Below are 25,907 nucleotides of genomic sequence, written 5' to 3'. Positions count from 1 at the left end.
TATTGTTTCTTTCCATTACATGATTTTACCCTAGCCAGGTTTACATCAAAATACACAGGAGCAATCACTGTTAATTGAATGTCTCACCCAAGTCCCCTGCTATAATCTGTAAGCCTATTTCTAGCAACCTCACAGGAAGAAAGCTCAATATATGTGATCTTCTTGAATCAGTGGTGTTGTTACCACTGCTCTGTAGCTGTTGATGAGGATAGACATAATGTAGGAGGATGTGTGCCTATAAGAACTGCCAGTGTGTGATCTGTCTGTGGGTACCCACTAAGTGGGTACTAAAACTCCCATCACATCTTGGAAATATGCTAATTTCAACCTTATTCCCCAAAGGCCTGCTAATTTTAACCTTATGCCCCAAAGGCCTGTTCATTTCAACCTTATGCCCTGAAGAACTCCTGAGATAGTTACAGCCCTTTATTGTAATTCAAATTCATGATATATACCTATTGATTTTTGAAGAATATAACTTATAAATGCATCATATTTTGCTCAGTCAAGCTGTATGAGTTGATTTACCTGACCATTATCAGGCAAGACAATAACCCATCTCCATCTACAGTGCAGTTCGTTCAAACTCAGGCAACAATGGAGGTCATTAATGTCAATAACACTGACAGGTTCCGGCTTCTTTGAGCTTTTCATGGCTCAATAACGCACATAGCTGCCAACACTGGCACTAGATCTCTGTTTGTTATGGAGGTGTCCCTGTATACCAGCCTGATAGATAGAGACAGCCACGCAGCACAATCTTGCACTACATTGGCACCCATCCTCTCCAATTAACCTGCAATTGATTTGCATGCACTCTGTAGTTTCCATGTTCCATTCGAAATAAAACACCAAAGCTCCTGCTGCAATCTGCCATCTTTCTCCACAGCTTCACAACAACTTTCATGCGAGACCAAGAGTACACTCTTTGTAGTTGCTACATAATTTAGCTTTCCTCTGCTGTTGTCTGATGTTTAACTCTTTGCTAGTGCTGTTATTACCCTCAAATTCACTATTCTACAAAGACTGTACATCCTCTAAGATGAACAGCAACACCTAACTGGGATGGGAGATATTGATCAGTATAAAAGAGGGTTTTATATCAAAATTATCTATACATGGTTTCATAGCAGGAAACAGCCCTGAAGATTAAACAGGGGGCGTTATGAGGGGCGGGCACAGATGGCCTCAAGAGGGGATTGTTTGTTTGTGTTCCAACAAGGTCATTGCCAATGAGAGTGAAAGCGATACACGGCTGGATACTTCCTTTTTCCAGCTCGATGAAAACCTCTGATAAGGTAGACTGAGAAATAGTGATGTTGACAACACAATAACTCTACGCTCGAAGGAAAAAACAAGCAACTCCCAATAGCACTTCATTCAGTGATATTTATTTCCAAAAGGCACTCACTACATTTAATGTAATGGTGGCACAAGTAATACTGTGAACAACGTCCAAATAGTGAGCAGGTGTAGCCCATGCTAGATCAACATGGGCAGTTAAAAATGCTATGCTAAACGTCCTCTTCTGAAGCAAGTGGTGGTATACAATCACTTCCATATAGCATTAATATTTTTGCAAAATAGCATGCTTTTGTGTTGCATGTCTTTTTTTAATATGCATTTCTTTGTAGCGTTATAGCATTGAGAGTCCTTTGCTGCATTCACACCATGCTAATTCTGCACCCATAGCAATGCAAACACAAGGAATTCAAATTTAGGTGTGTATATGCGTGTGTGAAGTGTGCACGTGCGGCGGGTGAGAAATTGAGCGAGATATACATAGAGGTAATGTTATTTAACCCATGCATCTTAAAGGGTTTGTAATTAGATTATTATAATACTATTAGTAAACCACAATTGAAATGCAAAGTTGATTCGTGCATGTTTTCAGTGTCATTATCCCGCATCTGTCAGAACACAATGTTCTTTATAGAACACATCAATGTAAAATGGTACACTATGTATAACAAAGATGTCATCTCAGAGTAACACACTGTATTCAAGCAAATCCTTGGATTCTTTTAATCATACATGTTACCGCCAAAGAACCTCTGTGTCCCAAATTTGACAGTATCCTGTCTGTGCAATTAGGGGCATTTTCTCCTTCCTTGCATTGTGGCTAATCTTCTGCTCCATTGTCATAAACTGTCATCTTCTGAAAGCCATTCTAAGTGCAGCCAAAGCTCCTCTTTTACAAAGTGTGAATGCAGCATCCTTTAGTCACATTTCAACGACAACATTAGGACCACAAGCCCTGAGATTCAAGTTTTAAAGAAAGTTCATGAAGTTGGTAGCGTAGTCATACACTTAGACATTAAACAGCTTAGCTCATGTAACATGCACACACAATGTGGCTGTGTTTATTCCTTTTTTTATCCATTTTTCATAGAGTTTATGTATTGTGATGGAATGAGACCAAATGACCAAATCTGAGTTACTCTCCAGTCTTTCACAATGTTTGTTCTTCTCTCAGCAGCTCAGTTCTTTGGTCCTAAAATGACCTCAGATAGTATTTAGGACTATCAAAGTCCACTATGTGCATATAGGTCCGACCCTCCCCAAAGAGACATCATAGCAGTCTGCTACTGCATTTTATTTACTTTATCATTGACTCTTCTGATTAGCAGCTATCTTCTCTTCTCTCAAAATAAACATGACCATCATTTTGGTTGTTCTGTACCACAAGAACACCAAATCTCAATATTTTACCACGTGATTGTAGAAACTGATGATGCCCATGTCTTAACTTCAGGTTATTACGGCACAGTGAATATTGAATAACATTACATAGCACACAGGGACAACTGTTCCCCCAATATCAAGCACAGAGGAGTGAGAGAGATGTAAGGCACATACGGTAGTGATGTTTAAAACGTAATATTCTCAGGAGAAACAGCCAACAGTCTTAAGGATCCATCTGGATATGCAGCTCCTTTTCTTCAAGTTGAAATGTCTCCTCCTCAGTTTCTTTATCTTTGGTCTGTAGTGGTATGAATGGTACTGTAAAACCGTTCTGGGGCTTGCACACTTCCACGAACAGCGGCAGATTGGACAGGCTGGTGTTGAACTCTTTGTCTAATCCCTCATCTTGCTCCTCTTCCTCCTTCCTCTCCCCTATCTCCATGGGCGGAGTACTATAGGGCCTGCATCGTAGTTCATCTGGGATGTTTTTCTTCAGCTCGCGGTTCTTGCTCCTCCTGGCCAGCTTGGTGACAGAGCCCAAGCGATTAAAGATGTTGTCCTCCGAGGCGGCCACATTGTCAGACCGGTGTGGATCACACTCGGCCCCTCTCAGACGCAGGTTGTTGATCTTGGTATCAATGCTCTCCTGGGACGAGGTCTTGTAGGGGTTGGTGTCCAGGCTGTTGAAGACGGCACGGCGTTCCGGGGAGAGCATGTCCATGGAGACGGCCCGCTGGTCCAGGCCCAGCTGACGGCGCTCCATGCTACGGATGGTGGCGGCCCGCTGGAGCTTGTCACTGACCTCCACGCTCAGGCGGCGCCGCGTCTCCCGGAACTCGGCGCGCACGTTGGCCTTCCACTCAGCCGCGTGGGCCTTGATCTCACCGACCTTGTGCATGTCAAGATAAAACCAAGGTCATTTCACACCATGAAATACTATAACGCATGGCCATCCAAATTAACCGACTATTACCTTTAAAGGAATAGTTTACAGAATTGGTGAAAGTAATTACCCACTGGGCACATACGTTAGTTCAACGTCTCAACATTTGGTTGAGTTGTCAACCAATGTGAATTCAACGTGAAATCCACAAAACATTTCACATTGTCATTGGATTTAGGTTAAAAGTTGGGTGAAAATGTTTTAATACATAAGCCCATGTAGTATTCAACTACAACATTGCAGTTCTATACCATAGTAGTATACCGTAGTCATATCATCTTACCTCCTCTTTTGTCTTCTTGGACAGAACCCTCAGCCAGTCACCGATCATACTCAGCACAGCAGCGAAATAAGCCAAACCCACCAGGATCCAGAACCACACCAGTGGTCTATACCAATACGATACTCCACCCTCCGGTCCCCTCCTGTAGGATGTAAACAAACAATGAAACGGTCAGCATGATGAGACCTGGGTCATGTTCAGGAGTGCCAACCATATCAAAATATTTTTTAACTGAAACCAAAAATGTGTGTTTCTTATTGGATATGCAGTCCCTCCATGTTTCAGTTCATTTTCTTCCGTTTGGTGCCTAATGAAAACAACCCTGATAGTCAGATTATTTTGGAACATATTTTATTATTTATTTTTGATCCCTTTTTCGTGGTATCCAGTTGGTAGTTACAGTCATAAATCCAGAGAACAGAAACGACCAAAGCTAATTTTCTGAAGATAAGCGTTTGTGTGTCAAAGAGCGATTGGAAAATAAATTATAAGTACGGTGCGGCAGCAGCTCTGTCAGAGAGACCGAGCTATGACAGCCTGGTAATGGACATCAATTTCACTAAGGCAATAGACAATTGCTTTTCACATTATGAACCCTCTCCACGTTCACTAAGACCCCTCCATGAATGATAAATATATAGCCACAATAGAAATGGCACAGCAGGAAGAAATGACAGACACCTCCTCCAACCATAATAGAGTTTATTAAAGCTAAATGAATGGGTACAAACAGTTGTTAGAATGATAAATGTGGTCATATATTCAAAAAGGCACAGCACATCTGATCTGATCTTTTCACCAGTGCATGGTAATAGTTGAATAAGATGATAAAAAAGAAGAAACCCTGCTCTTGATAGCATCACTGCCCTTTAATAAACTTTTTATCGAACAAGGCCTTCGAGAGCAAGAGCAGTGTGCGGGTAACACTTTCATTTAAATGCTTTATTAGTTGTTTTAAGCATGTACTCTATGAGCCTTTATGATGTCTTAGTATAAAGCTTATACCGTGATGTCTGACTCAAAATGGCAGCAATTTAGAGATCATTATCAGATAAACATCTGTTTATGGCACTTTCACTGCCTAAACCTTACAGTACAGAAATACGCTAGCTCTCACCTGCCACATAGTCTCCTATTCCAATAGTTGTCAGAGTGATGACAACAAAGTAAATGGCCTCCAGTCCTGTCCAGCCTTCTATGTGTTTGAAGATGACTGCAGGGATGGTGACGAAGAGATGCAGCCGGCCAGGATGAAGAGTAACGTGGAGGCCACTGGATCTTTGTCTGGCTGATTTGGTTCTGTTTGCGCTGGGGGAGGAGATGAGGACACACACACAAACAGGCGCACACACACACACAAACAGGCGCACACACACAGTGGAGGCGATGGAGGTCATTTTACCAGAAGGCACACAGTGTGTTGTCGTTCTGTGGTGGCATCCCTACTGAGTTCTAGTGATGACATTTGTGACTAACAAGGTGGCATCTATTTATCCACTCTGACACCGCCTAGTGATGAGCTAAAGATGCATAAGATGCCTGATTAGATCAAATGAGTCATAACGGTGGTTGAGGCTGTGGGCTGTCACAGAGGCATAGCTCACTCAGTACAGCTTTCACCCCAGGGGTATATTCATTATGCAGATTGTTGCAAAACGTTTAGCCTGTTCAAAATGTTTTGCAATGAATACGAGTTTCTATTGCACAAATTCAGGTAGGTCCCTACCCATTTCTTTCCGTTTGGTTCTTAAAGAGTGAAGGGTTTCCGTTGCGGCGTAATGAATACCCCCAGGTATTCCTGTTTGACTGCAACACTATAAAACCCCACAGGGCAGATCGGAGCTGTTGGGCCAATCAGAGTAAAGCATGACAGCCATCACCCCCTGCTCATTAACAAGCACAATGTAGACCCCATACATCATTAACAGAGGATAATACCTCACTCAGTATGTGCAAAATTTCACTTTCAATTTGGAAATCTCTCTAATCTCTAGTCCAGGGGTATTCAACCTTTACCCTACGTGGTCCGGAGCCTGCTGGTTCTGTTCTACCTGATAATGAATTGCACCCACCTGGTGTCCCAGCGGAGCAATTAGACAATGCAGTGGAACTGGCTTGGAGGTCCAGAGTTGAGTTTGAGGTCTCTAGCCTATCACCATCTCACATTTAAAAGTTATTTTGATAATCAATAATAATTCTTATAGTACATCAAAATAGCATCATCATTATTCATATTGTTCATGCTGTGGATTACTGTATGCTGTGAACTTACTCTGAACATTTTCTCCACCTTCGCGATGCTTTTCACAAAAATGGTCCCTAGCTGGTCCCCCACACCGGCTAGCAGAAACCCAAACAGAGGGATGCCGAATATTGCATACAAGATACAGAAAATCTTCCCGCCCTCCGTGCTTGGGGCAATGTTACCGTACCCTGTGTAAGGAACAGAGAAGGAGAAGAGGATGTTTTTCAGATGTGAAAAGCCCTAAACCTTTATATCTTATCAACGGCAGACAACCAAAGTGGGTTTGTGCAATACCAAATCCATCTCCTCTTCCCCATAGACTTATACACACACTGCTATCTACAAAAGGCCAACATGGGCTGTCTGCTAGCTAAGCTTCTGTCCCTTTGTCCACCGCTTGCAGAGTCAGTTTCCACTTGGAATCACAGAAGGGGGTATAGGCTAGACCAACTCTTCTGATTTAATTAGAGACATGCCACTGAAATGAAAGTGAAAGGCCTCCTTCCGCCCCTCCATCAAACTAAAGGCCTCCTTCTTCCCCTCCATCAAACTAAAGGACTCCTTCCGCCCTCCATCAAACTAAAGGCCTCCTTCCGCCCTCCATCAAACTAAAGGTCTTCTCTGCCCCCCATCAAACTAAAGGCCTCCTTCTGCCCTCCATCAAACTAAAGGCCTCCTTCTGCCCCTCCATCAAACTAAAGGCCTCCTTCTGCCCCCCATCAAACTAAAGGCCTCCTTCTGCCCCTCCATCAAACTAAAGACCTCCTTCCGCCCCCCATCAAACTAAAGGCCTCCTTCCGCCCCTCCATCAAACTAAAGGCCTCCTTCCGCCCCTCCATCAACCCTAAAGGCCTCCTTCTGCCCCTCCATCAAACTAAAGGCCTCCTTCCGCCCCTCCATCAAACTAAAGGCCTCCTTCCGCCCCTCCATCAAACTAAAGGCCTCCTTCTGCCCCCCCATCAAACTAAAGGCCTCCTTCTGCCCCTCCATCAAACTAAAGGCCTCCCTGCCCCTCCATCAAACTAAAGGCCTTCTGCCCCCCATCAAACTAAAGGCCTTCTGCACCCCATCAAACTAAAGGCCTTCCGCCCCCCATCAAACTAAAGGCCTCCCGCCCCCATCAAACTAAAGGCCTTCCGCCCCTCCATCAAACTAAAGGCCTCCTCTGCCCCCATCAAACTAAAAGGCCTCTTCCGCCCCATCAAACTGAAGGACTCCTTCCGCCCTTCCATCAAACTGAAGGCCTTTCCACCCTCCATCAAACTAAAGGTCTTCTGCCCCCATCAAACTAAAGGCCTCCTTCCGCCCTCCATCAACCCTAAAGGCCTCCTTCTGCCCCTCCATCAAACTAAAGGCCTCCTTCCGCCCCTCCATCAAACTAAAGGCCTCCTTCCGCCTCCATCAAACTAAAGGCCTCCTTCCCGCCCCCATCAAACTAAAGGCCTCCTTCTGCCCCTCCATCAAACTAAAGGCCTCCCTGCCCTCCATCAAACTAAAGGCCTCCCTGCCCCTCCATCAAACTAAAGGCCTTCCGCCCCCCATCAAACTAAAGGCCTTCTGCCCCCATCAAACTAAAGGCCTCCTTCCGCCCTCCATCAAACTAAAGGCCTCCTTCCGCCCCTCCATCAAACTAAAGGTCTTCTGCCCCCATCAAACTAAAGGCCTCCTTCTGCCCCTCCATCAAACTAAAGGCCTCCTCTGCCCCTCCATCAAACTAAAGGCCTCCTTCTGCCCCTCCATCAAACTAAAGGCCTCCTTCCGCCCCTCCATCAAACTAAAGGTCTTCTGCCCCCATCAAACTAAAGGCCTCCTTCCGCCCTCCATCAACCTAAAGGCCTCCTTCTGCCCCTCCATCAAACTAAAGGCCTCCTTCTGCCCTCCATCAAACTAAAGGCCTCCTTCCACCCTCCATCAAACTAAAGGCCTCCTTCTGCCCCCCCCATCAAACTAAAGGCCTCCTTCTGCCCCTCCATCAAACTAAAGGCCTCCCGCCCCTCCATCAAACTAAAGGCCTTCCGCCCCCCATCAAACTAAAGGCCTTCTGCCCCTCCATCAAACTAAAGGCCTTCTGCCCCCATCAAACTAAAGGCCTTCTGCACCCCATCAAACTAAAGGCCTTCTGCCCCCCCATCAAACTAAAGGCCTCCCCCGCCCCTCCATCAAACTAAAGGCCTTCCGCCCCTCCATCAAACTAAAGGCCTCCTTCTGCCCCCCCCTCCCATCAAACTAAAGGCCTCCTTCCGCCCTTCCATCAAACTGAAGGCCTCCTTCCGCCCTTCCATCAAACTGAAGGCCTCCTTCCACCCCTCCATCAAACTAAAGGTCTTCTGCCCCCCCATCAAACTAAAGGCCTCCTTCCGCCCCTCCATCAACCCTAAAGGCCTCCTTCTGCCCCTCCATCAAACTAAAGGCCTTCCGCCCCTCCATCAAACTAAAGGCCTCCTTCCGCCCCTCCATCAAACTAAAGGCCTCCTTCTGCCCCCCCATCAAACTAAAGGCCTCCTTCTGCCCCTCCATCAAACTAAAGGCCTCCCCGCCCCCCATCAAACTAAAGGCCTTCCCCCCCATCAAACTAAAGGCCTTCTGCCCCCCCATCAAACTAAAGGCCTTCTGCCCCCCCATCAAACTAAAGGCCTTCTGCCCCCCATCAAACTAAAGGCCTTCTGCACCCCCATCAAACTAAAGGCCTTCTGCACCCCATCAAACTAAAGGCCTCCCGCCCCTCCATCAAACTAAAGGCCTTCCGCCCCTCCATCAAACTGAAGGCCTCCTTCCGCCCCTCCATCAAACTAAAGGCCTCCTTCCGCCCCCCCATCAAACTAAAGGCCTCCTTCCGCCCTTCCATCAAACTGAAGGCCTCCTTCCGCCCTTCCATCAAACTGAAGGCCTCCTTCCACCCCTCCATCAAACTAAAGGCCTTCAATGTTTTGTTGTTCAATGGTTCTGTTGAAGACAATGTTATGATTCCACACCTATAACACAGCGGCAGAGCAACACAGAGACAGTTTCCTGGACCCTGACTACGCCCATTCCATTTTCTGGACAGAAATGAACTTTCAATGCATATTCTCCATTAAGTGTAGTTTTTTATTCCGGGAAGTAGACAATCTGGTTCCGGGAAACTGGCCCATACGGTCCAATGTAAATGGCACTACCTCAGGTAAAATGTTAGAATGTTTCATCAACCAATGCACTTGACTTGAATTACACCAACACTGCCTGATAACTACTCCAAACATCCTCATAAATCATTCCTAATCATTCCTAATCCTGTTGAAAATGAAAAACAAACCAACAAAGCAGTAGCGAACCACAAATGTGAAACATCTGGTTTAGCTACATCAGCTTTCCACCATTGTCAAGGAGATAATGGACACCATTCCTCACTCTGACAGTAGCATGACTTCCAGGAGCAGAGCAGCTCACTTTATTTCATCTGACAGGAGCCTCATACTCACACACCAATCCCACATTGATCTCATATCAAAACCCCTGAGAGGCAGTTTGCTGGTATGGACCTTATTCACAGCTACGGGGGTAGCTAATAAATTATCCTGTCTTTTCAAATCAGTGACGTTGACAATACCATTCTTGTGAGTATCACAAATGTAATACTATTGTTTTGCAGCGGATATACGCTGCACCGGCAAGATAGAACAGCACACTCCGGCAAGACGAGGGGGTCTGTGCATATTTGTAAACAACAGCTGGTGCATGAAATCTGAGGAAGTCTCTAGATTTTTCTCGCCTGAAGTAGAGTATATTGTGATAAATTGCAGGCCAAACTACTTGCCTAGAGAGTTTTCAGCTATACTTTTCGTGGCTGTTTATTTACCACAACAGACAGATGCTGGCACTAAGACTGCACGCAGTCAGCTATAAGGAAATAAGCAAACAGGGAACCACTAACCCAGAGGTGGAGCTCCTAGTGGCCAGAGACTATAATGCAGGGAAACAAATCAGTTCTACCAAATTTCTATCAACATGTTAAAAAAATAATTCTAGATCACCTGTACTCCACATAGAGACGCATACAAAGCTCTCCCTCACCCTCCATTTTGTAAATCCGACCACAACTCTATCCACAACTCTATCCTCCTGATTCCTGCTTACAAGCAAAAATTACAGCAGGAAGCACCAGTGATTCGGTCTATAAAAAAGTGGTCAGATGAAGCAGATGATAAACTACAGGACTGTTTTGCTATCACAGACTGGAACATGTTCTGGGAGTCTTCCGATGGCATTGAGGAGTACATCACATCAGTCACTGGCTTTATCAATAAGTGCATCAAGGACGTCGTCCCCACAGTGACTGTACGTACATACTAGAGGTCGACTGATTAATCGGAATGGCCGATTAATTAGGGACGATTTTAAGTTTTCATAACAATCGGTAATCAGTCATGCTACTGTCACAGTCCGGAGCCTCTACACCTGTTGTATTCGGCGCACCTGACAAATAAACTTTGATTTAATATGAACTATCCAAATAAAGTGTTACCAAGGCTTTTATCTACAGATAACACTTTAGGAAGTTTTCTGCATTGTTTTCAATAGAGCACTTCACTTCCTACCCCACAAGAAAAGTTTAACTTAAAAAAAAAAGGAACATTGGTCAATGAACAACAGCCTCAGTGTGAATAAGGGGATCCAGAACAATCTATTGCCTTTCTTAAACAGGTTGAATAATGGTCAAGAATAACAGGTAATGTAACTACAGATGTGATTGATCACATAGGCCTCAATGGAAATAAACAGAGCAGGTATGTGTCCAACAAGATGAGCATTTAGATAAATATGTGTATGCGCCCAATAACATTTGATTTGATGCTATTACCTATGGTTGTGATGACTGTTCCGGCGAAGAAGAAGGCACTGCCCAGGTCCCAGTGACTGGAGTTATAGGATGTGTCTCCTATCGGGCTGACACCAGCATTCACAGCATCTACAGAGTGCTGGACACACAAACGCAAAATACATTCACCAGTTTAAAAGGAATTAGACAACTTAATGTGGATAAAGATGATGGTATTATGTTCAAAATGGCAGCATTGTTTGGTGGTACAGAGTCTCTTGAGAGTTTCTCTTTCAGTTATCCTACAACTGTAAAAGCATGTGTTGATTGCTAAACCATAACATAATTTGCATGTTGAATAGCTGAATTCTCAGGGGGCTTTCGCATAAGGATCTGTCAAACCTTCCCATGTGATTTCCTAAAGGAGCCAGTTGCGTAACATATGACTGCTGTGTAGCTTAGCGCTGACGACGACTCTGCACGGTGAATCATCAGGACAGTGCCACACACAGAGAGAGAGGGCACAGGGCACGTGGGGCGGGCGGGGCACATGATGCCCACGACGTCCTGAGCAACCCTCACACTCTGTGCCAGTCTTCCAGTCTACACGTCAGGAAGCCGGCATGCCAGATGGAACATCGGCGTGTCGCGCAACAGGAAGTAGCTCAGGGTGTGAGGGATGGTTGGTGGGATAGGTGGAAATGGTTGAAGGCCAAGTAAACAAGAACAGAGCAGGAGACACCATGACAGTCCAGAGGTAGGGGACAGAAAGAGGAAAACGGGAGAGGACAGAGGGACCTGATTGTATCTGATCATCACTGACCATGCTGATAGCGGCTTGTGTAATGAAGGTGGATTTTCAAACCATGCTTGAGTGATGACTAACCTTGCCTAAGACCTGAAGAATTTTGTTACCGTAGCTACAGCGGGCTAACACAGTATTGTGATGCGCAGGAGACCTGGTTTTGAACTCTGGTTGGCTACACATGCAATCAGCTCGTTTTTCCAAACTGACAGTCTAATCATAGCTTATGTCTGATGAGCAGTTACTGTACATCTGCCCCAGGCTTTGTTTGGATCATCACTATATAATGAAACAAATCTGACTAAGATCTTTGGACACGCTAAACTTTGAAGCACAAAATACCTTTTATTTACTGTGGTAAGACTTTACTATTCATTCAATGGCTCTCATGTAACAGGTTGTTGCTTTGCATGAGAATGGTTTCTCAATCAACTTATCTAGTAAAATAATGAATACAAAAAAGCTCCAGCCTATTTGAAGTGAAGAGGAAATTCAGCAAGTCTTGGAGGATAAAAATTATTATTTATTGTTATCGCATTTCAGGTTGCTTTTAAATCAACTTCCACTGTCCTCCAAGAGTTGCTGAATTTCCTGTTCACTTCAGTTTGCTCCTCAATTCATGCACCTTGGTTGGAAAGCAAGAATAGCAGCTGTGATCCTTTCCCTGAGCCCCATCCTTTCCACAGATTATTAATGACATCTAAATGAAACCCCTGCCTGTATCAGAGGACTGGTGAAGACCCGGCACTGGGCAGAGCAGCAGCATGCCTGGATAATGAAAGGTGACTCAGCGCTTCTATCAGAATGGGTTTTGCTTCAGGACACCTTGAATGAGTTCCAAAGAGATCAATGTCATCTCCATTAGAAGCAGCCATCGCCATCAGGGATCTGCACTCTGAAATACAGATACAGGATCTTAATCCTGCACACCAGGAAATGCAAACTTAGTGTATTCAAGGTTTGAAAAAGGTTTCTAAAGTTTGTAATTTCCACTTTAAAAAATGTCAGACTTGATTTGCCCTAACTAAAAATGTATAATCCTCCACAAAAAAACTCCATTAATTATAATCCACACAATAATTCACATTTCCTGTTGCTGCAGGCTTATTTTCCTGCAGTGAGAAACTGGTCGATTTAAGATCCTATATCTGTATGCATTTAAAACATAGGGTATGTAGGATCTGATAGGAGTAAAACATGCCTGAAAGATCTGTGTTAAGGCAGAGTGGGTTGTGAGGTCCTTCTTTAGCCTCTGTTCAACCACATGGTCTGCATTGCTTCTGTAACTTCCTAGTCATACAGATGTAGGAACTTCATTTGAGCCAGTTTGCTGTAGCAGCAATATAATCATGCAGAAACAGGAAATGTGAATTACTATGTGGACTATAATTAATGAACATTTTTGGTAGGGGTTTAAACATTTTTAATTAAGGCAAATAACACTCATTCTCTCCTAATGTGCTTGTGTAGACATTCTTCTGCTGAACCTTGTATGTTTGTTGAGCTGCCTTCTCAGTTAACATATGTATGCCACATGCATGTATCTTATTGTCGGGATGCACAGACACCACATGCAGTAATGTGTGAAACTTGCCAAGATAACTTGGTTATATTGTAACATTTTGTTATTGCCACTTGTGCATTGCAGCAAGAGACTAGTACTAGTCATGAGTTGATATAGGGGACTAGATTCTGTAGTGGATGTAAGCTCAAAGTCACTCCCTACCCACATAAACAGTGAGAGAAAAAGTGCTGTAGAGATTCCACAGGAGAAGGTTGTCACTGTGTTCGCCACAGAACTGACACAGAGTACAGGGGAGATATATCTCTCCCCCAGTAGTCTGGCCCAAACCCTGCTCTTCCTGGCCCTGCCATGCGCTGCCTGTCCTGTAGGCTCTACCTCTGGGCTAAGAAACTAGAGAAGCAGCTTGGCACGCGTCCCAACACTGTTTATCATATGCCCTTTTCTCTGCCAGAGTAATCACCTTTCACGTTGGATTGGAGGAGGATGTTTACGATGCTGTGTGCATAGATGAAGAGCGGTGGGGTGATACCCAACACTATGGCTGTGATTGTAATTAATAAAAGGCACCAGGGTAGGACCTCCGTGGGATGGAGCGACACGCCAGGGTAGGACCTCCGTGGGATGGAGTGACACGCCAGGGTAGGACCTCCGTGGGATGGAGTGACACGCCAGGGTAGGACCTCCGTGGGATGGAGTGACACGCCAGGGTAGGACCTCCGTGGGATGGAAGGGATCGAATGACACACCATACACACCAGCCTGCACCCTGCCTCATGTTTGACGATGCTGGTTTAGTTGTTGACAACAATATGATCTGGCAATATACAGTACCCAAACAATGAGTCAGAATAAAAGGCAAAGTAACCAAATGGCTTCAGAAAATATGAAGGTCTAATGATCCTCTAGATTCAGTGTGATGGAAAGACCTAGTCACCAGAGTATTGTGGGTACTGTAGTAAATCAAGCTACACTCGTAACATGATGTGGCACATTACTGGACTTTGAGGGATAAGATACTGTAATGAGTAATCTGTTCAATCCCAAGCAGCAGTAAACCCCCCAGAGCAGAGACCCGGAGAAACAGTTGACATTCTCCCAGCCCACTTCCATACATCCTGGGTCCTCCAGAACAATAGCCCCTAATGAATAATTCATTCAACAGCAGATGCTTTTAAGACTTGGGGCATAATTTAACCTCCCTGGGCTGAAAAGTTAGGCAATTATCTATGCATATATTAGAGGAGACACTGTTGCTTTTACCAACGAAGAACATGCCTGAAGACACTTTTTAAACGTTAAGCACTCCAAAGATGATGGTTCAATTTGAAATCCCATTTTAGCTTTTAGATGACAAAATACCTTGCATGCTGCCCCATACGAGTCACAAAAATCCACTCAGGAAACAAAGTACATCTATGCTTAACACTCCTATGTCAGCTAATATCCGTGTAGAAATGTAAAAATATACACTACTGATCAAAAGTTTTAGAACACCTACTCATTCGAGGGTTTTTCAGTTTAAAAAAAAAACTATTTTCTACATTGTAGAATAATAGTGAAGACATCAAAACTATGAAATAACATAGTAAAAACATAATGTAGTAACCAAAAAAAGTGTTAAACAAATCTAAATATATTTCATATTTGAGATTCTTCAAATAGCTATCCCTTTGCACTCTTGACATTCTCTCAACCAGCTTCACATGAAATGCTTTTCCAATAGTCTTGTTGGCTGCTTTTCCTTCTCTGTGTGGTCCGACTCAACCCAAACCATCTCAATTGGAGACCAGGTCATCTGATGCAGCACTCCATCATTCTCATTCTTGGTCAAATAGCCCTTACAAAGCCTGGAGGTGTGTTGGGTCATTGTCCTGTGGAAAAACAAATGATAGTCCCACTAAGCCAAAACAAGATGGGATGGCGTATCGCTGCAGAATGCTGTGGTAGCCATGCTGGATAAGTGTGCCTTGAATTCAAATTAAATCACAGACAGTGTCACCAGTAAAGCACCCCACACCATCTCCTCCATGCTTTACAGTGGGAAATGCACATGTGGAGATCATCTGTTAACCCACACTGCGTCTCACAAAGACATGGCGGTTGGAACCAAAAATCTCAAATTCGGACTCCAGACCAAAAGGAAAGATTTCCACAGGTCTAATGTCCATTGCTCGTGTTCCTTGGTCCAAGCAAGTCTCATCTTCTTATTGGTGTCCTTTAGTAGTGGTTTCTTTGCAGTAATCAAATTATGAAGGCCTGATTCACACAGTCTCCTCTGAACAGTTCATGTTGAGATGTGTCTGTTACTTAAACTCCGTGAACCATTTATTTGGGCTGCAATTTCTGAGGCTGGTAACTCTAATGAACTTGTCCTCTGCAGCAGAGGTAAATCTGGATCTTCCATTCCTGTGGCGAACTCATGAGAGCCAGTTTCATCATAGCACTTGATGTTTTTTGCGACTGCACTTGAAGAATCTTTTAAAGTTCTTGAAATGTTCCGTATTGACTGACCTTCATGTCTTAATGTGATGGACTGTCGTTTCTCTTTGATTATTTGAGCTGTTCTAGCCATAATATTTTACCAAATAGGGCTATCTTCTGTATAACACCCATACCTTGACACAACACAACTGATTGGCTCAAACGCATTAAGGGGGAAATACATTCCACAAATTAACTTAAGGCGGCACACCTGTTAATTGAAATGCATTCCAGGTGACTACCTCATGAAGCTGGTTGAGAGAATGTGCAAGAGTGTGCAAAGCTGTCATCAAGGCAAAGGATAGCTATTTGAAGAATATAAAAACTATTTTTTTATTGATTTAACACTTGTTTTACTACATGATTCCATGTGTTATGTCATAGTTTTGATGTCTTCACTATTATTCTACAATGTAGGAAATAGTCAAAATAAAGAAAAACTATTTTGACCGGTAGTGTATATTTTTAAGGGACAACGTATTTTGGGTTGCAGATGCTCTATATACACTGAAACATGTCAATTAGTGCTGAGTTGCCGGTGTAAACTCTGCAGTAAAATATCCATTCTGCATTCTAAGCAATACAGGGCCAGAGCATGCAGTGAGGCATGACAACTGCGTTGGCATCCCTCCATCCCCTAGCACCATTTTCCAGAGAGGAATTCATCCGAAATGTGACAGCCCTCTGCTTTAGCCCGTTTCCCTACTGAGTTCTACTGTAACTAAGATAAACATCCACCTCATTTCACAGTTAAACAGTTCAAACAAAAACAATTACAAACTCTCTCACTTCCCTTCATTGCACAAACCCCAGATCCTTGAGTAATAGCGAGCGAAGAGTATCCAAGTCATTAATGATTACAGTTCACACTGGCATCTTTGTGTTTCACCGTGTATCAGTGAACCGGCCAGGATAAACTCCTCTTGGACTCTCTACCTGGCAATTTGTTTCCATACACCAGTGGCACAATGGCCTGCATTGTCCTGCATTATCCTGTCCTGTATTATCCAGTGTTTTACAGCTGAGGGGTCAATATCTGGCTGATTCAAACACTGTTTTACGAGGATCTGGAAGCGTTCAGCCCTGAAAACCCTGCTGGCGCTTGCAGAAGTGAGAGCGCTGCAGTATAAGTCAAATAAAGCTCTGTTTATTTGGCTTCTCCTCACCAGATTCACTTCTTCACGGTTTTCATTTTCCAGGAGGAGAAACATTGGATTGAAGAAGCTGTTGTTTTCTGGAAGCTGTCGTGAGCTGGGTCCGAGAGGTTTGTCTCAATGTCCTCTGGACCTTTGTAGCTCAGTTAGTAGGGCATGGTGCTTGTAATGCCAGAATAGCGGGTTTGATTCCGGGACCACCCATACGTATGCACGCGTGACAGTAAGTTGATTTGGATAAAAGTGTTTGCTAAATGGCTTATATTATTATATGATTCTATCAACTAAAAGGGAGTAGGACTCTTAATAAGAACAGGCAGGCATACCCTTCCAAGTCAAATGGATCAAGATTAATCTAAAAGAGGAAATCTTTAGAATGACTTCATGTAAATAGCATACAATTGCATGATAGGGGTATCTGCCAACTTTCTTATTAGCTGTAGATAGACCTGATGAAAGAAAGGGAAGTCAGTATTGCTAATGAGTTACATAATGTATTCCTGGTTGTATGGACATCTATCATTGCTATCCTATGATACAGATTAAATAATGCCACACATCTGTGACGGACGAGATTCGAACCGGAGTCTACAGTGCGCCACAAGACTGTGTTAGCCTGCTAAACTAAAGCTTAGGCATTAGCTTGGGAACTAACACAGATCTTTAGGATTCAGACTTACAATTCTTATCAATCATGCATGGTTCAGTGAACCACCGCCATTACACATCTACCTAGATGTAGGAATTGTCAGATTGTCATTCTGATCACTATTCTACCACTTCTCCTCAGTCGTGTCTCTGAGCAGTTATTATGCCAACCACGTTCCCCGTGAGGCACTAAAATAACGAGTGTCATTAGGCATCACAGCGAGGAGAGTTTGGTGGTGGCAGCCAAGGTCTGAATTACTCCACATGCTGGCACGCAGGCTTCTGGGCATATTGGCCAAAATTGCACACATACGGCATTTATCAATCATAATGCAGAGTCACGCCCACAGTATGGTGGTCAGTGGTCGCTTTGAATTCAGTGTGACACAGCTAGACTCTATAGTTATGTTATTACACTAGCCTGTTTAGTGTGGTTCCCATCTTATTCCAGGATGGCTGGCGGTGTTTAGTGTATAGTGTTTGTGTGGGGCTTGGCTAGCTTTGGATCAATACAGAGTTCAGGTTTCAGGAGACCTGAGTCCCCACTAGGGACCCCAGACAACTGGAGACAGGAGAGCTCCAGTATCGACTGCAGACTGGCCTAGTGGCTGCTGCGGTCTTTCCTTACCTTGATGAGCGCCTCCAGCTCCGTCGGTGAGACACAGGGGTGTTTCTGTAGGAACGCTGCCTTCTCCGCAGTGATGGTCACCTTCTGGTTGCTCTCGAAGGGCTGCTCCAGGGCCCGGAACACCAGACCTCCCCCGACCAGATAGGCCACCACAACCACGAACACCGCCACCACCGTCTTCCACTTCATGACGGTAAACAGGGGCGAGCCGTCCTCACCCACCGCCTCCATGCTGGCCACCATGCTGGCGGGCCTTGACGGAGAGAGTCGGGGAACAGTGCAGCCCATGGGGTTCTGCATGGTGGCCACACTGGCCTGCACCAGGCTGGAACTCATCATGCCTGGCTGGACCTTCTTTTGGGGGAACAGATTGGTCTGGGCTGCCACTGCAGAGAATAAAATGATGAAACACTATTGTTAGGAGCTGCACTGTGGGTAAATTTCAATTTGTAATCACACACTGGACAATCCAAAAATCTATGAAAGGAAGGGGTGGAATACACTACCGTATGCATGTCAGGAATAGGTGAATAACCTTGTAAGAATACCATATGGAACTGGGCTTGATATCCTGGGCAGTTTGGGCTTCAGTCTATCAGTCCCAGGAGTATGACAATGAAACAGTAGTGGAGTGTGTCTTGATGCTTGAGGTTTTGAGATGGTAGAGAGAGCGAGAGAGACAGAGAGACAGAGAGCGAATCTCAAAGTGTTCTGTGGGCTTTCAGAAAACCCATTACGGTTAAAAGCAGGCATCTCAGAGCGCTATTTCAGCCAGTGGATTCACAGGATCTGGACTGGCATGGCTCGTAGCCTCAAGCAGGCTGAGAATGCTATGTTATTATGGATTAAAAAGTGAGCCTTCTATATGAAAAAATTATGGGTTGGTAGATGATGTCCTAATACTGTACTGTCTGAATAATATTTGAAAAGAAAACCGGGGGTTAATTTTCTGTTTGTCCTCTTGTGATATGGATTTGTAGTTATAAACATTCACAATTCATAGCCAAAGCATTGAAATGTTTTTTTTCCAGCTGCATTGCTTCTTTTTCATGAGCCTCATCGTCATACCTTCAAGATGCTCGTTGTCATCATCACATTATGTAAGATTATGCTTAAAAGTTTTCCGCAGTCCATTTGGTGATGAAAACCAATGGAATTAGTGCTGGTGATTTATGTAACCATTTAATAATGTCACTGTAAGGAAAAACATTCACTACAGTGGTCTTGCAGGTTCAATGAATTTTGATGAGCAACGCTAAACTCTGCCTGCCACAAAAAGGAGAATAATTGTATGTGCAACACTTGGCTGCATGTAGCCCATAAATCACGGCTGACATTTCTCCCAGAAGGTCATACTGATGATAACAGCTAGACAGGTAAATCACTTGCTTCACTGGTGGTTGGAGAGGCGGCTGGGTAAACATGTGACCGTGCACGAGAAGAGGGCAGCCGCATGGACGTGCCATACATGCAAGATTGGCGGGAACTATCCATGCAGAGCTTGAGCTCCGATGAGGTCATGTGTTTTTATCCCATCTCTCAATGGAGCCCTATACTGCAGCAACTGTAACACACCAAGGTGTCTTTAATGGCATTATATTAGCCGTTTAGCCTTCACCTCAACTGACTAGAGTGTGGCCATTGTCAGTTCCCCTCAAATAGAACATAAACAAGGGCATAGACCTTGGTGAGTGACTAAATTATGTTCACATATATTTATACATAAAATGCCAATAGGAAACATGGTTCCTCTTCCGACTGGGTAACAAACTGGTTGAATCAACGTTGTTTCAATGTAATTTGTCAACATATTGTGATGTGGAATCAACATGGAAAATACATTGGATTTGTAAAAAGTCATCAACGTAAACTGTTTTTGAAGGGTGACATTTCAACATAGAATTATGTCATCATGGTAACCAATGTTCAACATATTTTACACAAGGTTTGGCTATGTTGAATTTTTACCTTTGAAACAATGTCAGATCTGCAACGTTATATCCACCATCAGAAAAAGAGAACTGGACAGCACGTCCTACTGGAGAGTTGATTTACCTACAACAATCCATTTGGTCTCCCATCCAGGATTTTAACCAAGCCCAGCCATCCTTAGCTTTGATATTGTTCATTGACAATTAACAATGTCAAAGCGTGAGAATGATGATTGAGAGGTCTCCTAATTAGGGTTGGGATCATTCTGAGGAAACGTTCACATGGTATGTTTAAAAGCAATAATTGATTATATTTCTCTGTCCGCTTTTGTATATAATCTAGATCATGCATTCTATTGTACTAGGTACTGATTCATCGATTTTCTGATGTGTTTTCTTGCTTGATCATGTGACATGTGCAATTATCCTTGAAATAGAAGCCAGGTGTTTGTGCCGACCACAGAAGGTTGGTGGCACCTTAATTGGAGAGGACGGGCTCGTGGTAATGGCTGGAGCGGAAATAAGTGGAATGGTATCAAATACATCAAACAGATGGTTTCCATGTGTTTGATGCCATTCCATTCGCCTTCATTACGGCCATTATTATGAGCCATCTTCCCCTCAGTAGCCTCCTGTGGTGCCAAGATTTACACTGAGGCCGAAATGTTAGTGCGTAAGTTGAAAACAAAACACAATGATTTTTTTGGGGCACCCTGATGTTTCAGTAAAGATATTTATTCTGCACTCAGGACTCAGTTTTGGATCTATAATTTTTGTTTGACAGTGTGCAGGTCTCCATCTCTTCCACTATTCTTATTTTGACTCCTACACACCTGGAACAGACACTATTCAGTAGTAAGGTCCTTAAAAAAAAAAAAAAATAGACGACCTCGGTCATTTTGGGGTTGGGATCAGAGCCATAGCCAACATGTGGCTCCGAGTGGGATGAAATCAGGGCCTACTCTATGGGGTGGAGGGGCCAGGCATATAATTAGAAAAGAACTGAGGACCATCATGTCGAGACCAATGCCAAGCTCACTGAGCAACCTGCGAGCAGAGGTGGGGGAACCTAGAACATTTTCAACGTGTGTTGCTCCTGTACACTTTCTTCAGGAAACCCAGTGGCTGCACAGTACACTGGGGAAAAACTGAAAATAATTATTGAGATGGAGATGGACTGGCCATCTTTCCACGGTGTCAGTCATTCTGATATTAAGTGAACATCACAGAGATGCTCAGTGAAATCAAATCTACTCGTGCATATGGCACAGATGTAAGCCAATCTTTAAATGTATTGCTCCTTGACCCTTCTAACAAGTTACTGCTATCAGAAGCTACGGATCTGCACACCGGTGTCAAACTTTTCCGCAGTTCATATGGGTGTGTTGAAAAACTGCAATGTGGTGCTGGATTCGAAAAGCTCAGCGAGGCATGCCAGTAAGGCACGAGCACACCAGATCCAAGGAAACGACGGAGACTCATGACTAAAACTCTGTAGAAATACGGAGTTGAAAGCAAAGTGGCTAAGCATGATGATGGAAGCGAGAGGAAGTGTAAATGTGCTGTGCTGGGGGATATATGTCATTACGATTTAGCGAAGGAAATAGTCAATGTCGACTGTGCTGTTGGCACTGAAATATGGATTAACATTTGGGGCATCTACAGTAATGTGTGAAAATTCCAATTCCACTAGGGCTGGGAGGTATCCCGGTATTGATGCATGGACTGGTTTGGGTTTTTACTTTACCTTCTATAACAGTATTTGAACATTTGGTTTGTTAAATGTGATACGCAGTGTGTAACGTCCACTTTTATAGTTTCTCTCTCTCCCCATGCCACTTTCCACACAGACCCAGCTCCTGTCACTCAAGGAGCGCTTTTGTTTTTCCTCGACCACAACACTTGCGTCCAATCTGCACGGTCAATGCAGCATATGCAACAATGTTGATGACAACGATACAGTTGACACTTTGCTTCTTAATATAAATCTACTAGCATTCTATAATTACACTATTAGCTTGTGTTTCTTACATCTGCAAACCGCTAGTGTGTCTGTTCTTAGCAAGACGTTCCTAAATCTTGTTAGCCGCTTACGCTAACCGCTAGCTAGCTAATAAATGTACTGAGTAAGAGCATGCGTAATTAGCTATACAAGCCTGATAATACCAGTGATGGTGTAGACCTAAATCAGCATGTTTGTGAAACAGTATCTTCTAAATTAGAGGTAAACGCAAAGCAAGAATATGTTACTTCATGTAGCTAACTAAGAGAAAACATTCAATGTAGCCAAAGATTATAGGATCCCGTAGGAAACACCTATCAACACTTCAGTTCCTACCCTGTCACAATAACTCCTCCCTGGCATCTTCATTCGTTGTCATGTCAAACACTGTATTAAAAGTGCCCACTATTATACACTGCCCAAAAAAATAAAGGGAACAATAAAATAACACATCCTAGATCTGAATGAATGAAATATTCTTAATAAATGATTTTTTTCTTTACATAGTTGAATGTGCTGACAACAAAATCACACAATAATTATCAATGGAAATCAAATGTATCAACCCATGGAGGTCTGGATTTGGAATCACACTCAAAATTAAAGTGGAAAACCACACAACAGGCTGATCCAACTTTGATGTAATGTCCTTAAAACAAGGCCCAGATTGCTTGCCCATATTGTGCAGCACTATGTGGCAGTGTGGAAATGATCTCAAATGCAGAAATTTATGAAAATTATGACTTTTGGAGGGTTGAAGTACAATTGAACAGTATAAAACAATCAGAATGCAGAAAGACCCATTGAAATTACTTAGAATGTATGTGTTGCCACCCTAGGGTAATGCACTACTCAAAAACATAAAATACCATCAAATCTGCCAAATCTGCCATTTTTTAAAAAATATCATGATATAATATTTGGGCCATATCACCCAGCCCTATTCCACACTATGAAGAATGTATTCAGTAAACACAGACACAGCATGTTATATCAATGAAAAGCTCAGCTTGTCCAGCTAGCATTTGAGAGTAATCTGACAAGTACATTTCACCAGGAAGGAGAATTGAATCAGAAACTTCAAAACATTATCGAGTAGGCTGCAACTCTTCTACATGGTAAGTGACAACATTTATGGCCCATGCCGGAATTATTCATTCCAATTTTTTTATGTAATGTTTAGTTACGTTAGTCCTATGCTTTTGCTTCAATCCACACTAGATTTATCTGTGATTCTTCATGTCCCAATTGATGGTGCTGTTATAATGAGCACATCTTGGGCTACCAGTCTTCATGGGGCTTCTCTTCAAAATGGCATGCATTCTTATGTACAACATTACAGTTGTGTATGTGGCAGCATTTCAGATAGGCCCACATTTTTATGTCGCAGTACTATATGACCAATACAATTTGTGTAGCCTACTAAAATAAGTAGTGAAAATGTTCAATCGGTTATCATTCATTTGCATTACACAGTCGTTATGTGATAGGCTACTGTAAAACTGATGTCAATACCATGAAAACAACACACAGACATTTTTTTGCCCTCCTCCCTGCTCTCTTGCTATAGCGTGTGTGCGGTTTGGCTTTACTATCCTTGTGGGTACCAGAAGTCAGAAAAGGACGATTTGGACAAGCGGGGACATTTCAGACGGTCCCCACTTGGAAAAGGGCCATTTTAGGCTTAGGGGTTATGTTTAGAGGGTTCGGGTTACAATTAGGGGTAGGGTTAGGTTGATGGTCAGAATTTAAGGGGAGGATTTTGAATGGTAATACATTTAGTGGTCCCCACAAGGATAGTAAAACAAACGTGTGTTGCTCTCTGAATGGGAATTTACTTTCATTTGTGGCAGATTCAAAGTGGCTACTGTCATGTTGGGCATTTAACATCAGATAAGGGTATAGAATAATGAGTAGGTTTGAATTAGTTAGTTTATCTGAAACTCTCCCACAGAAAATAATGCGCACCTGGTTGGCTTACCTTAGGTTACGTCCATTGCGTAGTGAAACAAATTGGACAGAAATTAAGCTATGAAGCCTGTAAGAATCTTTCATAAGTTAGTGGTGCTCATCGTGTCGAGCTGTTCTGTGCTTGTTGGTAGGCGCAAATTGTGTGTTGGCCTATGGCAGCTCAGGCTGCATTTCGGATAAACGTGTGTCTTAATGGGGCGCATATATTTCGTGTGTTATTATATGAAACGGTTGTTGATGTGTATGGCTACATTTCAAATACATTTTTGTACATTCGAACAGCAGTAGGAACACTACCTTGTTTTATTAGGACTAAAGCGATACTTGCTGATTAAAATGCCCCCTCAGGCATGTCATCCTGGTGCCAGGCCTAGATGAAATGTAATCATAATGAGTAAGACAATTGTGGTAGGCTATGCGCCATTCCTCGTTGGATAGTGGTCATGCAACACATGCTCCTCCTGTACACATTCACTGCTGTCATAAATTGAAGTATGTCAATAACAGCAGTTTTATGGTTATCAATACAGTTAAAGTTCCACCTATAGTCCAATTATATAAAGGTTAGGCTATTTCAAGTATGTTTAATTAAACAAATAGCCTATAGTAGACTTAGGGTAATCTTGGATGCTTTAAACTCAATCGTTCTGCTTATATTGATTACCAACAAACGTTCCAATACAAACCTGGCGAAGGGTTGGAGTGCCCGGGTTTTCTTGGGTTCTCTGTGGGAAATTTCATCTTGATTTTCGGTTTGCCACAATGGACCGACCCCTTGGCGAAAACAACTGACTGGAAACAACAACAAAAAAACCTTGTCTTTATGTGAAATCTTTCAACGCCCTTTCTATTGAATCCTTTGTTTTTAACCGAGAGAGAATGGAGAACGGTAGAGAGTAAAAACACATAATCCGTGTATTATTTTGCTCGTCAGTGGGAACGAGGTGTACACCCGGGTAAAAAGCTCATTACAAGCTCCACTCTCCCCGCAGCAGCCTCTACTCTAGGTACACCAGCGCGGCGCTCACTCCATATTGCTCGTTGCACCACATTCCACGCCAGTCCTTTTGTATTGTAAACAACTACAACACGTAGGAAGAGACCGGGCTCCTACAGCGTTGACGAACTTCACGATTACATGTTCAAGAATTGCTGTCTCTACCGCTGTAACAAATGTAGACTGTTCAGAAAAGGACTAAGCTAATTGGGTGATGGCGCGTGCGTCTCTCTCCCGCTCTTTTTAATGCTAGTGCGCCAAGAGGTGTTCTTACGGCAGCACTCCAACCCCGGGAGGCATATGCCATCCAAGTTCAACATGGATAAGTCAGGTTTGCTAGCATTGTAGATGGGCAAGGCATTGATTATTAAAACAGCTTGTCTTGTTAGCCAACCTTTCCAAAAAAAACGACGCTTGAATAGGCTGTGTCGAGCATGGAGCTCACGGACAAAAGCTCCCCTTATGAATGAGGTTGAATGCGGCAGACCCCAGGTATTGAATATACCAGGTGGTGGTAGCAGATAGTGGATACAGTGGTCCCTGCGGCAAAGCTTTATCATAACTCCCTGTGTTTCTGTACACATCATTACAGTATCCAAACATGCAGAAGAAATCAATCACCAATGGGTATCTCTGCCCACTTCTCATTTTGAGTTGTTACATAAATATTTTTGGCGTACAACTTACAGTATTTTGGGGTCAGACAAAGCATTGGCATGAGTCATATGTCCATGGTGCAAAGATTAGGAAGTCAATTGGAGATATATTTTTATCCAAAAATAGGCTACTATTTTGTTTTTCAATGTGCCTAAAA

General features: G+C 43.4%; 1 pseudogene; it reads right to left on the bottom strand.

The window, feature by feature from the left end:
* Positions 1-1,375: 1,375 nt before the first annotated feature.
* Positions 1,376-25,523, bottom strand: LOC118387106 (potassium channel subfamily K member 10-like; annotated as a pseudogene).
* Positions 25,524-25,907: the final 384 nt, after the last annotated feature.

This window comes from Oncorhynchus keta, unplaced genomic scaffold, assembly GCF_023373465.1.
Source record: "Oncorhynchus keta strain PuntledgeMale-10-30-2019 unplaced genomic scaffold, Oket_V2 Un_contig_1430_pilon_pilon, whole genome shotgun sequence".
Taxonomy (NCBI): Eukaryota; Metazoa; Chordata; class Actinopteri; order Salmoniformes; family Salmonidae; genus Oncorhynchus; species Oncorhynchus keta.
This window is presented reverse-complemented; position numbering and strand designations above follow the sequence as displayed.